Here is a 13336-nt window from a genome sequence, read left to right as displayed (position 1 = left end):
ACAATGCGGTCTTTCACATGATGGTGGAGGGCTGGGATGGCTTTGCGAGAGAAGAAGTGGCGACTGGGTAGGTCATAGCGTGGTACTGCATAGGCCATGAGTTCGCGGAAAGCTGTGCTTTCCACCAACCGAAAGGGCATCATCTCAAACGAGATTAGCTTGGCAATGTGGGCGTTCAAACCCAGTGTACGCGGATGAGAGACTGAGTACTTTCTTGACCTACTCATAGTGTCTGGGAGGGTGAGCTGGACTTGAGAGCTGCATATGGTGGAAGTAGCGGTGGACAGGGCGGACTGAGAGAGGGTTGATGATGGTGATGGAGTTGGTGTTCTTTCTGATGGCCTAGAATCAGTCTTTAGTTGATAGAACAGTGGGATTCCCTGACTGTTGTGGCCTTGCAACGACACCTCAACATTTGCTGCTGTGATAACCGGTGGGCTTACAGTGGGGGAAACAATGTAGCGTTGCTGACTACCTTCGTTGTGATCAGTTGCACATGTGGCACTTGAGGTTTGGTGTTGTGTCCACACTTGCAAGTGCATGCTGGTTAAATGTCTAAGCATGCAACTGGTATTCAAATTTTTCAGATTTTTCCCTCGGCTAAAGGTCTTTGCGCACTTCTTACAGATAACCTTGGCCTGATCATGAGGATTTTGTTCAAAAAAGTGCCACACTGCACTCTTCCTACTTTGGCAGACATTTTGCGGCCTAGCACGCTGTGATCTTTTGACCCTCTGGACAAGCTGTCCAGCAACTCTTTTGATGTTTGGAACCTGTCTTTGGAGTGCTCCGGGCCTGCCAGATAACAGCTGTTGCGATGTCGATGTCTGCTGTGGATGCTCCTCATCTGAGCTATTGGAAGCAGCACCCTCTTCCCCCAATGGATGCCAATCTGGGTCAACAACTGGGTCATCCATCACCTCCTCTTCTATGTCATGTGCACCTTCCTCTGTGTCACCGTGTATGGTGGTATAGTGTGCGGGAAGGGGCACCTGAGTCTCATCAGGGTCAGAATCTGGCTCTGTACACTGCGAGGACAATGTAGTGCTCTGAGTGAATGTACCAGCAGAATCATTCATCAGCGGCTGTGCATCAGTGCACTCCATGTCAGATTCATCTTGGCCTGGGTAATTCACCATTTGACTTGATAATCCAGGCATGGTATGTGAAAACAGCTCCATGGAGTAATCAGTAGTATGGCCTGCGTCATCCTTCAATCTTGGTTGGGGTGAAGGACACAAGGAAAGGTGTGGTTCATGAACATGAGCCTCCAATGACGACTCAGTGCTTTTACTTTTTACAACTGAAGAAGAGGAGGTGATAGAGCTGGAGGCTGAGTCAGCAATGTAAGACAAAACTTTTTCCTGATGCTCTGGCTTTAAAAGCGGTTTGCCAACTCCCAGAAAACTAAGCGTTCGAGGCCTTATGTAGCCAGACGATGACGCAGGCTCAACACCTCCTGCATTCGGTCCTATTTTGCTCTTGCCACTACCATCAGATCCACCACCAACACCATCATTACCAGCTGCCAACCCCCGCCCAATTCCACGGCCTCTTCCACCAGCCTTCCTCATTTTTGGTAGAAATGTAGACAAAATCCAACAAACTATATAGTAATGTAAAACAAGGTATCTATAGGACAGGGGAGATTTTGAATTTCTGCAGACACTGGACACTTTTGGATTGTGTGAGGCCCACTGATATCTGAGCGCTATGTCACAGGCTCGATGGCACAGCTGTGACAAAAGTGAAGAGAGGATAAGGGAGATTTTGAATTTCTGCACACACTTGTGGACACTGGACACTTTTGGATTGTGTGAGGCCCAATGAATATCTGAGCGCTATGTGACAGGCTCGATGGCACAGCTGTGACCAAAGTGACTAGAGGATAAGGGACATTTTGAATTTCTGCACACACTTGTGGACACTGGACACTTTTGGATTGTGTGAGGCCCAATGAATATCTGAGCGCTATGTGACAGGCTCGATGGCACAGCTGTGACCAAAATGACTAGAGGATAAGGGAGATTTTGAATTTCTGCACACACTTGTGGACACTGGACACTTTTGGATTGTGTGAGGCCCAATGAATATCTGAGCGCTATGTGACAGGCTCGATGGCACAGCTGTGACCAAAATGACTAGAGGATAAGGGAGATTTTGAATTTCTGCACACACTTGTGGACACTGGACACTTTTGGATTGTGTGAGGCCCAATGAATATCTGAGCGCTATGTGACAGGCTCGATGGCACAGCTGTGACCAAAGTGACTAGAGGATAAGGGAGATTTTGAATTTCTGCAGACACTTGTGGACACTGGACACTTTTGGATTGTGTGAGGGCCACTGATATCTGAGCGCTATGTCACAGGCTCGATGGCACAGCTGTGACAAAAGTGATGAGAGCATAAGGGAGATTTTGAATTTCTGCAGACACTTGTGGACACTGGACACTTTTGGATTGTGTGAGGGCCACTGATATCTGAGCGCTATGTCACAGGCTCGATGGCACAGCTGTGACAAAAGTGATGAGAGGTTAAGGGAGATTTTGAATTTCTGCAGACACTTGTGGACACTGGACACTTTTGGATTGTGTGAGGGCCACTGATATCTGAGCGCTATGTCACAGGCTCGATGGCACAGCTGTGACAAAAGTGAATAGAGGATAAGGGAGATTGGATTGATTTTAAAAAAGCAGTTTGCAGAGCAGTGGGTAAACAGCAATGCCAGCCTGTCAGGAAGCCTTAAAAGGCAGCCCAACAACCAACACCACTGATACACCACAATATAGCCTCCCCTTGCACTGCACACACAGTGACTGGTGTGTTGTGCAGGCCAAATTGCTAGCAGCAGAAGCAGTTTTTTTTTCTTCTCAGCAGGACAAAAAAAAAAATTGGGATTGCTTTTAAAAAAGCAGTTTGTGGAGCAGTGGGTAAACAGCAATGCAGGAATGTCAGGAAGCCTTAGAAGGCAGCCCAACAACCAACACCACTGATACACCACTATATAGCCTCCCCTTGCACTGCACACACAGTGACTGGTGTGTTGTGCAGTCCAAATCGCTAGCAGCAGAAGCAGTTTTTTTGTCTTCTTCCCTGCCTAACGCTCTCCCTACAGAATCAGCAGCAACCTCTCCCTATACTGAGATCGGCAGAAGTAAGATGGCGGTCGGCGTGCACGCCCTTTTATACCCCCTGTGACGCCCACCAAAGCAAGCCAATCACTTGCATGCCCTTCTGAAAGATGGTGGTGACCCCTGCCTATGTCATCACGTTGCCCACAGTGTACGTGGATCCTGATTGGCTGAAAAAGAGCGCAAAACAAACTTTTGAAACGCGACTTTGGCGCGTAAGTCGCCGACCTCGTGGCCGACCTCATCCTAGGGTCGGGTTTCGTTTCATGAAACCCGACTTTGCCAAAAGTCGGCGACTTTTGAAATTTTTCGACCCGTTTCGCTCAACTCTAGTAACGGTCTAACGGCTGACACCATCTGAAACATCAACCTAATCTCAGCCTCACCAGGAAAATCTAGCCTCTGGACAAATCATTTTTTTTTTTTAAAGACAAAACTTAGTGAGCATATACCCTATAGTAATAGTCAGGCCCGGATTGGTAATATACCCAACCGGGCATTTTCCCGCTGGGCCGGTCATGTGGGCCGCAGGCGGCAGCGCCCGATCATCTGTCCGCTTGCCAGCTGATGCGGCCACTGGCCTGGCTGTTGTTCCTGCCGCCGGCCCTCTCTGCGGGCACGGCGGTTATAGTTTCCAACCCTCCTGGTATTTTTCTATCCCGCACTGCAGGGAGAAGAGCCGCCCCCCCACGCACTCCATCCACGCCCTAGCATGAGACCTCCCCCCCCAGCCACTCACAGCGTCGCCTCTCTTCTCTGTACACAGGTCCTTTGATGAGGTCACAGGAGGGGAGGAGTCAGGCGTCACATGATCAGGAGCCTTTGTCCAGACCCCTGATTATGTGACCCCAGACTCCGCCCCTCCAGTGACCTCATCACAGGTCCTGTGCGCACAGCCCTGCCTCTTGGTGTCTGCAGGACTCGGCTGTGCTGGTTGTCATGGTGCTGGATGAGGGAAGTATGTGTGGGGTCAGGAGGTGTTTACAGGACAGATGTAGCAGAGCCGCATGTGTGTACGAGGTGTACGGAGCGGAGCCGCATGTGTGTACGAGGTGTACGGAGCGGAGCCGCATGTGTGTACGAGGTGTACGGAGCGGAGCCGCATGTGTGTACGAGGTGTACGGAGCGGAGCCGCATGTGTGTACGAGGTGTACGGAGCGGAGCCGCATGTGTGTACGAGGTGTACGGAGCGGAGCCGCATGTGTGTACGAGGTGTACGGAGCGGAGCCGCATGTGTGTACGAGGTGTACGGAGCGGAGCCGCATGTGTGTACGAGGTGTACGGAGCGGAGCCGCATGTGTGTACGAGGTGTACGGAGCGGAGCCGCATGTGTGTACGAGGTGTACGGAGCGGAGCCGCATGTGTGTACGAGGTGTACGGAGCGGAGCCGCATGTGTGTACGAGGTGTACGGAGCAGAGCCGCATGTGTGTACGAGGTGTACGGAGCAGAGCCGCATGTGTGTACGAGGTGTACGGAGCAGAGCCGCATGTGTGTACGAGGTGTACGGAGCAGAGCCGCATGTGTGTACGAGGTGTACGGAGCAGAGCCGCATGTGTGTACGAGGTGTACGGAGCAGAGCCGCATGTGTGTACGAGGTGTACGGAGCAGAGCCGCATGTGTGTACGAGGTGTACGGAGCAGAGCCGCATGTGTGTACGAGGTGTACGGAGCAGAGCCGCATGTGTGTACGAGGTGTACGGAGAAGAGCCGCATGTGTGTACGAGGTGTACGGAGAAGAGCCGCATGTGTGTACGAGGTGTACGGAGAAGAGCCGCATGTGTGTATGAGGTGTACGAAGAGGAGCCGCGGGTGTACGAGGTGTGCGGAGCCGTGTGTGTACGGAGCGGAGCCGTGCATGTACGAGGTGTACGGAGCGGAGCCGCGCATGTACGAGGTGTACGGAACGGAGCCGCGCATGTACGAGGTGTACGGAGCGGAGCCGCACGTGTATGAGGTGTACGGACCGGAGCCGCGCGTGTATGGAGTATACAGAGCGGAGCCGTGTGTGTACGGAGTGGAGCCATATGTATATGGGATGTACGGAGCGGAGCCAAGTGTGTACGAAGCATACAAAGTGGGCTTTTCCCACGGACACAGGAGTACACGGCAGAGCCCCGAGGAGCATTTTAAAACTCACACATGACGTTCCACCTGAAGTGATGCGCTGGAAGCTGACCGGAAATGAGATAATTTCATGAGGAGATTGTGACGGAACTAGGAATGCTTCAGATTCATCACCATGTCCTCCTCCGACAGCGGGATCGCCTTGGAATCGGGGATGCCGGCCATGTGAGCGGATCATGATATGTCCTGCATCGGGAGGCTCAGGTGGGCACTACAATGGGAACCGGGCTGCTATAGTATCTTTATAGAATATTTCTTTATTTCTTTCTATGTTCTTTCTCATTCTCTGTTCTGTCTTTCCCATATTTTCTCTCTGTTCTTTTTTCTCTCTCTGTTCTTTCTTTCCCCTCTTTCTTTCCTTCTCTCTGTTCTCTCTTTTCTTTACTTCTTTCTTTCTCTGTTCTTTCTTTCTCTTTCGCCCGCCTTTCTTTCTCTCTCTGTTTTCTTTTTTCTCTCTCCCTTAGTGCCAGTCAGTGTGCCCATAATGCCAGCCACTGTGCCCTCAGTGCCAGTCAGTGTGCCCATAATGCCAGCCACTGTGTCCTCAGTACCAGTCAGTGTGATCAGCAGTGCTAAATGGGTGCGGTTGGGCGTGGACATGGGTGTGACTAGTTGTGAACTGGGTGTGGCCAGGGCGTGGCCTAAAATTTGCAGCGGCGCGCCGCAGTCTTTGTCCCTCTTTCCCATCTTCAAAAGTTGGGAGGTATGATAGGGGCGGCTATGACCAGGGGGTCTGGTTGCCCAATGGATAGCAGTTCTGCCAGGAATTCTGTCATTGTGCGTACAAAAGGGGACAGAGCTTTGGGAGGAGTACTGTACCTAAAAGCAATAAATAAGACTGAGCTGAAATACTGGGCACAGCTCTGACTACATGTTATATAGTCGTGTTAATCTCCTCTCACTTCTTGTAACCTACAAGTGTACAAAAATATTATATAGTCACCATGTGACCAGTGGGCCTGTGTAACTTCAAATGCCAGGGCTGAATTTTAGTCCCAGTCCGGCCCTGGTAATAGTACATGTAATAACATAGGGTACGTCATTAACACTATTTTGGTCAAAAAAGTGTAAATGCTCCAAATTGTGCTAACCAAGTACGCTATGCAATTAAATGTACTAATACTATTTACCTACTATAGGGTACATCCTCATTTTGCTTTTTTCTTGAGTTTTGCCAGTGAAATGGCCACAGTGTGAATGTGCTCTTCCACATTGCACGTATACCAATTTATACGCCGGCTCATTTCCTTGGTTTTGCTGTAGTTTCTTGTGCTTTGTACAGGCATTTCATCTATACAGCTTCCCATGGACAGGTAGATGAACAGTCGGGACCCTGTCCTGCTCTGTCCTCATCTACATTAAGGTCGGCTGACACAAGGTGAGGTTTTAATACTAAAGATAGGATAGTACTGTCCCAAATGGGAGTCCCCCTTGTCGCAGCAGGATGGCTTTTACGTTTTTTTAATCAAAATAGAGTTAACCAAGTATGTTATTTACATGTGCTATTTCTATTTACCTACTATAGGGTATATGCTCATTTTGTTTAGTTCTTGGGTTTTGTCTGTGAAATGGCCATAGTGTGAAAGAGATCTTACACATTACATGTAAACCAACCTATGCTCTGGCTCATTTGTTTCATTTTGCTACATTTTTTTTTACTTTGTTTCTTTTATACAGTTTTTGGTGCCAGAGTCTTGATTTTGTTGCATTTCTGAAATGTTTTTCCTTTTGCAACCAATAAATCCTAAAAGGAAGTTTAAAGGGAACCTCACATCTGATAAATGCTGCCTGATCCATGGAGAAGCATCTATAAGACACTGGCTGTATGATCTCAGCCATGTATGTTTGAGAAATAGATTTTAAAAACTTCCGTGAATTGAGATGCAAGTGAAACCAGTTGAAAAGACGCTGGCAGCTTCTCCCCACCCGCTGCCAGTGACTGACAGGTTCCTCTCTGTACATGCCTGATACATGCTGCCCGTGGATCAAGCACCCAAGAACCAGCTATCGAATTCCCTATAAGGAAAAAAAACACCACAAACCAAAAATAATCCTACAAATCCCCTTTAAATGCTTTCAAGGGGGTCATCTGGTCTAATAAGCAGAGCGATATGCACTATTCACACAGAATCCCAGTGTAAGTTAGTGATCACGTGACTACATCTAGGCGATTTGCACACTTGCTTTGATTGATGTCGTTCATTTTCATCAACTTAAGTCTCATTTCTATGGAACCCTTAAAGCTCGCTTCATGGTTTGATTCAGCTTGTAGAAGCCAAAGCTAGGATGGCATGCAAAAGTTGAGAAATGGCTATCGAAAGATCCAGTGCAAAAAAAAAAATGACTACAGACAATAATATTCCGAAATACCTGTTAGAGTTAGAAGTTAATTTTGTTTCTTACTTGCAATACACTATTTTCACCCATTATCACCAATATCTGGATTATGGTAAACTGCAAAAGCAAAACACAGAATCTGAAACAAACAAAAGAAAAAAAGTCTCATACTACAAAGCTACAACACCCAAGGTCTGGCACACTGAAAATAACTATAAAATACAATAAAAATAACAACAAGAGGAATGGGGGTGACAGATGACTGCTGACTGTCGCTTCTGGCTTTAAAAGGAAATGGATCAGATTTCATATGCAAAAGGCTGCAATTGGTTGACTATATGACTAGAATAGGGTCTGTGGTATTTCTGGTTGATATTTTAACAAAAAAATAGCGTAACAGGCTGCAACTTTTCTAAAATGACGGAATATAATACAAGATGTAGCTGAGAGCGAAGCACAATGCTATTCATACAAAAGCAATACATGTGCCACACATGATCCCTTCCCCCAGTCAGTCCATTCACCCTACCAGCGATTACTACCCACCCTTGGTTTGTCTGTCTATCCACCTTACCCTTGATCCCTTACCACCTCCGGTCTGCCTGTCCACTCTACCCATGATCACTTCCCCCTTAGTCCCAGATCCATCCATTCTACATACAACCAACCATTCACCCTATCCACCTGCCATGCCTACCAAAATTTGTCCTTCCCCTCACACCCCCCGGTACAATCGTCCACCTCACCAACGATCCATCTTCCCCAGTTCATCCGTCCACTCTACCCATGGTCTCTTCCCCCTCCCAGGTCTGTCTACTCACAATCCCTCCTCCCACCCAGGTTTCTGTCCACCCTTCCCACGATCCATCCCACACTCTGTCCATCCCTCTATCTTATCAACCCAAGATCGTTCCTCCCTCCGGTCTATCTGCCCACCCTACCCTCAAACATTCACCCACTTAACCAAATCATCCATCCGTCCTATATATGAACCTTCCCCTGTCCATCCATCCTACCCACATTCCTTCTGCCTCTCCCCAAGTCCGTCCATCCTACCCATGATCCCTAACCCCTCACCCCCAGGTCCGTCTGTCCACCCCACCATCCATCCACCAATCTCCATCTTTCCACACTAACCAAGATTTCTTCACCCCAAGGTCATCTGTCCACTCTACACACAATCCATTCCAACCTCAAGGTCACTCCGTCCCCCCCCCCTTCCCCGAGTCGGTCCATTCACCCTTTCCACGATCTCTACCCTTCTTGGTCCGGCTGTCTATTCTTGCTATCATGCATGGACGGACAGATGGACCTGGGGGGGGGGGTTATAAGCTCCCCTCTGGTCTCTGTTCACTCTACAAACGATCATTCACCCCTGCCCCCAGGTCTGTCCATCCACCTTACCCACGATCTCTTCCCCCTCCCCCCCAGGTCCATCCATCCATCCGTCCACCCTACCCGGGATCTCTTCCCCATCCCCCCCAGGTCCGTCCGTTTATCCACTCTTTCCCCTCCATTTCCGTCAACCACACCCATGATCCCTCCTCCTACCCTGGTTCATCTCTTCCACCTCCCCCCAGGTCTGTCTGTCCACTGTCTCCGTCCATTTCCATCCACCACACCCATGATCCCTCCTCATGATCTCTACTCTCTCGGTCTGTCCATCTATCCACCCTACCCATGATTCCTACCACCCTCTAGTCTGTCTGCCCTACCCATGATCCCTCCCTCCGTCTGCTCTGTCTGTCCACCCTACCAACATCACTCTCCTCCTCCACCAGAAATGTCTGCTTATCCTACATACAAACCTTCCCCCATCCATCCACCCTACCCATGATCCTTCCTCCTCCCCTCGGGACAGTCTTCCCTACCCAAAGTCCATCCGCCATACCCACGATCCCTTACCCCTCACCCCCAGGTATGTCTGTCCACCCTACCCATGATTGTTAGGAGTCAGATTTCTGCCCTTACTATGCAGGAATCTAGACCCTCACATTCGGCAGTCTCCTGCTCATTGTCTGCTGCAGAGCAGATTGCCTTGCAGCAACTCTCTCCGGAGGCTAAGTCCTTCATTCCATCTTCTGAGCATGGAGTTCGAGAGTCAGGTGCTCAGGTCCTGCTCCTGATCCCATTGCCTCAGCTCAGAGTTCTGGAGACTTCCGGAAGGTCCCGTTTGCTATAAAAAGCGTGCATGGCTGTTCCGCCATGCGCTAGTATAGTCATACTTGCTGCTGTGTGTATGTTGATGGATGCATGATCTGGTGAATGACTCATTTGAAACCCCATTCCTTGGATATTACGACTGTGTGTGGGATTGAGTTATCTAGCCAGTACCAGCGCGCCATTGCTCCAGGCACACTTGCTAGCGTCAGACATCGCGCCTGCTTTTCAGCGGTGTCACTCTGCGGCACTATCCACGCCGCGCTGCAGTAGCAGCCTACTTGGGCGTCCGCGGTTGCGACGCTCGACACACGAATAGCTACGGTAGGTCTAGACGAACGTAGTACCGCCATCTAGGGCTACTCCAGTGACCGCATTACCGCGTGTGTTACTCTGAGTACCTGTGACATTAACAGGCTCAGACTTAGTGTTCATTTCTGTGTTGCAGCTCTGTGATTCAACAGAGATTGCTCTGTGCACTTGGGTGACGTCAAACCCTGTGCACACTACCGCCATATTGCTCTGTCATCACCTAGCTGCGGTTTTTCCATCCACCGCACGGTGGACCCCGAGCGGTGAACACACTTTATTTATATTTTTATTTAGTGTGTTCCGCTGTTCCTAATAATGATCTTCCCCCAGTTGTTTGACTACACCAGGGTTCCCCAACTCCAGTCCTCAAGGTCATGTTTTCTGGATTTCCCTTGTATTGTACAGGTATTGCAATTATCACCTGGGCAATACTAAGGAAATCCTGAAAACATGACCTGTTGGTGGCTCTTGAGGACTGGAGTTGGGGAACACTAAACTACACCAACTAATTCCGCCCCCCCCATCCATCATACCTAGATCCATTTTTCTACCTTACCCACGATCCCTCCATTCTACCCATAACCATCATCCCAACTCCCTCAGTCCACCCAATCACCATACCCATGACCCCTCCCCCGGCTCTATCCTGCACCCATCCCACAAGGGCTTGGCAGTAGGTCATACTAGCGACAGCAGCTTGGTGGATCACACTGGCGACAGCGGCGCGGCGGATCACACTGGCGACAGCGGCGCGGCGGATCACACTGGCGACAGCGGCGCGGCGGATCACACTGGCGACAGCGGCGCGGCGGATCACACTAGCGACAGCGGCGCGGCGGATCACACTGGCGACAGCGGCGCGGCGGATCACACTGGCGACAGCGGATCACACTGGCGACAGCGGCGCGGCGGATCACACTGGCGACAGCGGCGCGGTGGATCACACTGGCGACAGCGGCGCGGCGGATCTTACCCACCCATTACCCCAGTGAGCAGATTCTGGAAGGAGTTGCATCTTCTGTTTTAGGCTCTGAGATATCGCTTCTTGTGTACCTTCCTCACAGAATCCTCTCCTGTCCCCTCATGTCCACGCTCTGCTGTGCTCAGACTACAGTAAGACCTGGTCGGCTACATTCGCCACATGTGAGCCCAGAGCTCCAGGACAGTAGTGCATCCACCCCCGGGCGGTCTCTATAGGAGCACATGTTCTCCCACACACACCGACAGTCATTCACGTACCTGCAGCCAGCCAGCCTGCCTCACGTAAGCCCGGTACCTGGCAGACCGGTGGCGGTGTCCGGTGCCTGGGTCCTCACCTCCGGTCACCTGCGGATCCTCATCTTCTCTCACTTTGTTTGCAGACTTTTCTTTCTCTGCCGCGCCGACATTCCACTGCTGAAATATCGGCCCCTAGCGGTGACACCGAGCGTTACACCAGCTCCTGGCGCCTTGCGGCACTTTGGTCATCAATTAAGCAATATTGGAGACGGAAAGGAATACATAGTAAGCGATGAATATGCTCGGTTTCCTGGCTGTGAGGTCAGAGGTATTACGTAAGAAAACGTTAGAGCAAGCAGCAGTTATGTTTATAAAGGAGAGTCAGAATTTCCTGGTCTCTTGGTAAGAACCATTCCAATGGCAATCAACCCAGATTCAGGGACCTCTAGCTCCCCAGGGAGACTGTATCCCCTAAATAAGCTCAGACTATACAGGTAGCACCAGGGTTTTTTTGTGACATACTGTGGTAAAATTTGTTCGATATGACTTGCATTTATTAGTGAAAATGTTGGAAATTTGTCAAAAATTTGAAAATTTCGCAATTTTCAAAACTTTTTCATTTTTATTCCCTTAAACCAAAGAGTTATGTCACAAAAAATAGGAAATAAATAACATTTCCCACATGTCTACTTCACATCTGCGTCATTTTTTTAAACATAATTTTGTTTGTTAGGAAGTTATAAGGGTTAAACGTTGACCAGCGATCTCTCATTTTTACAGCAAAATTTACAATTTTAGGGACCACCTCACATGTGAAGGCCTATATGACAGAAAATACACAAAAGTGACATTCTGAAACTGCACTCCTCAAGGTACTGACAACCACATTTAAGACTGGCTTCACACTTGCATTGTTTTGACGCTGCGCTGAACTACGTCGATCGCAACATGTTGCATTTTGTTGCGGTCGGCGCAGCATCAAAACAACGCACGCGGACGCATCCGCATACATTCGCATGGCCTGCGTACCCAATGTTAAAGATAGGTTCGCAGGATGCATGCTGCTGTAGGCGGAGCTGAATGGAAGAGGTGCGGCAGTGGAAGGGGCTTAACGGAGGAACTACGCAGCCCTCCGCAGCTCTGCCCTACGCAAGTGTAAAGCCAGCCTTAGAAGTCTATAAACCCTTCAGGTGCTTCACAGGAATTAATGCAGTGTGGAAGGAAAAAAAATGTACATTTTTACTCAAAAATGCTACTTTAGCCCCAGTTTTATTATTTTCACAAGGTACGCCGATACCCAGGGCCGGTTTTAGACAAATTGGGGCCCTGGGCAAAAGTTTAAAGTGGGGCCCCAAATGCTCACATATTGCACCATCACACAGAAGCATTTCTGTTGTATTTACATGCGCTGAGTTCAGGCCGTTAAACAAGTGATTGACAATATTGCAGTTGTTCTACGCTTGTTTCCCTGCCTCTTTATTCCGGCTGAGGAAGAATGATGAGGAGAGATAGTCCTCAATACAGTATAATGCAGGTCCCATATTGTACATATGGTATAATGCACTAACCATGGTCCTTAATGGAGTATAATGCAGCCCCTCTCAGTGTATACTGCTACTGCAGCCCCCCTCAGAGTATAATACAGCCCCCTCATAGAGTATACTGCAGCCCCCCACACACAGTATAATTCAGCCCCCCACACACAGTATAATTCAGCCCCCCACAAACACACAGTATAATTCAGCCCCCCACAAACACACAGTATAGTGCAGCACCTCCACACACACTATAATGCAGGCCCCACACAGTATAGTGCAGCTCCCCCACATACACATTATAGTGCAGTCCCCCCACTTACAAAGTATAATGTAGCCCCCCCATACACAGTATAGTGCCTCCCCCACAGACACAGTATAGTGCAGCCCACCACATCCAGTGTAAAGCAGTCCCCCCTCACACACACACAAACAGTATAGTGCAGCCACACACATACTCAAACACACACAGTATAGTGCAGCCACACACACACAGTGTAGAGCCATTAGCAGCACG

At 49.4% G+C, this 13336-nt stretch overlaps 1 protein-coding gene across 5 annotated transcripts in view; it reads right to left on the bottom strand.

The window, feature by feature from the left end:
* GDPD2 (glycerophosphodiester phosphodiesterase domain containing 2) overlaps positions 1 to 11527 on the bottom strand; it is a 102824-nt gene extending 91297 nt beyond the window's left edge. Inside the window, exons 1-2 of one of the 5 annotated variants that reach the window (XM_073556130.1) lie at positions 11306 to 11527; positions 7628 to 7733 (exon numbers count right to left, since the gene is read on the bottom strand). The gene's annotated coding sequence lies outside the window, so the exon portion shown is untranslated. Of the gene's footprint in view, positions 1 to 7627; positions 7734 to 11119; positions 11139 to 11305 lie in introns of those variants that run through there. The other 4 variants (XM_073556131.1, XM_073556129.1, XM_073556132.1 and 1 more) reach the window with 4 other exon arrangements.
* Positions 11528 to 13336: the final 1809 nt, after the last annotated feature.

Source organism: Dendrobates tinctorius, unplaced genomic scaffold (genome assembly GCF_039654945.1).
Source record: "Dendrobates tinctorius isolate UK_male_01 unplaced genomic scaffold, ASM3965494v1 ptg000231l, whole genome shotgun sequence".
Taxonomy (NCBI): domain Eukaryota; kingdom Metazoa; phylum Chordata; class Amphibia; order Anura; family Dendrobatidae; genus Dendrobates; species Dendrobates tinctorius.
Note: the sequence above shows the minus strand (reverse complement) of the source record. Positions and strands in the feature narration are given on the sequence as shown.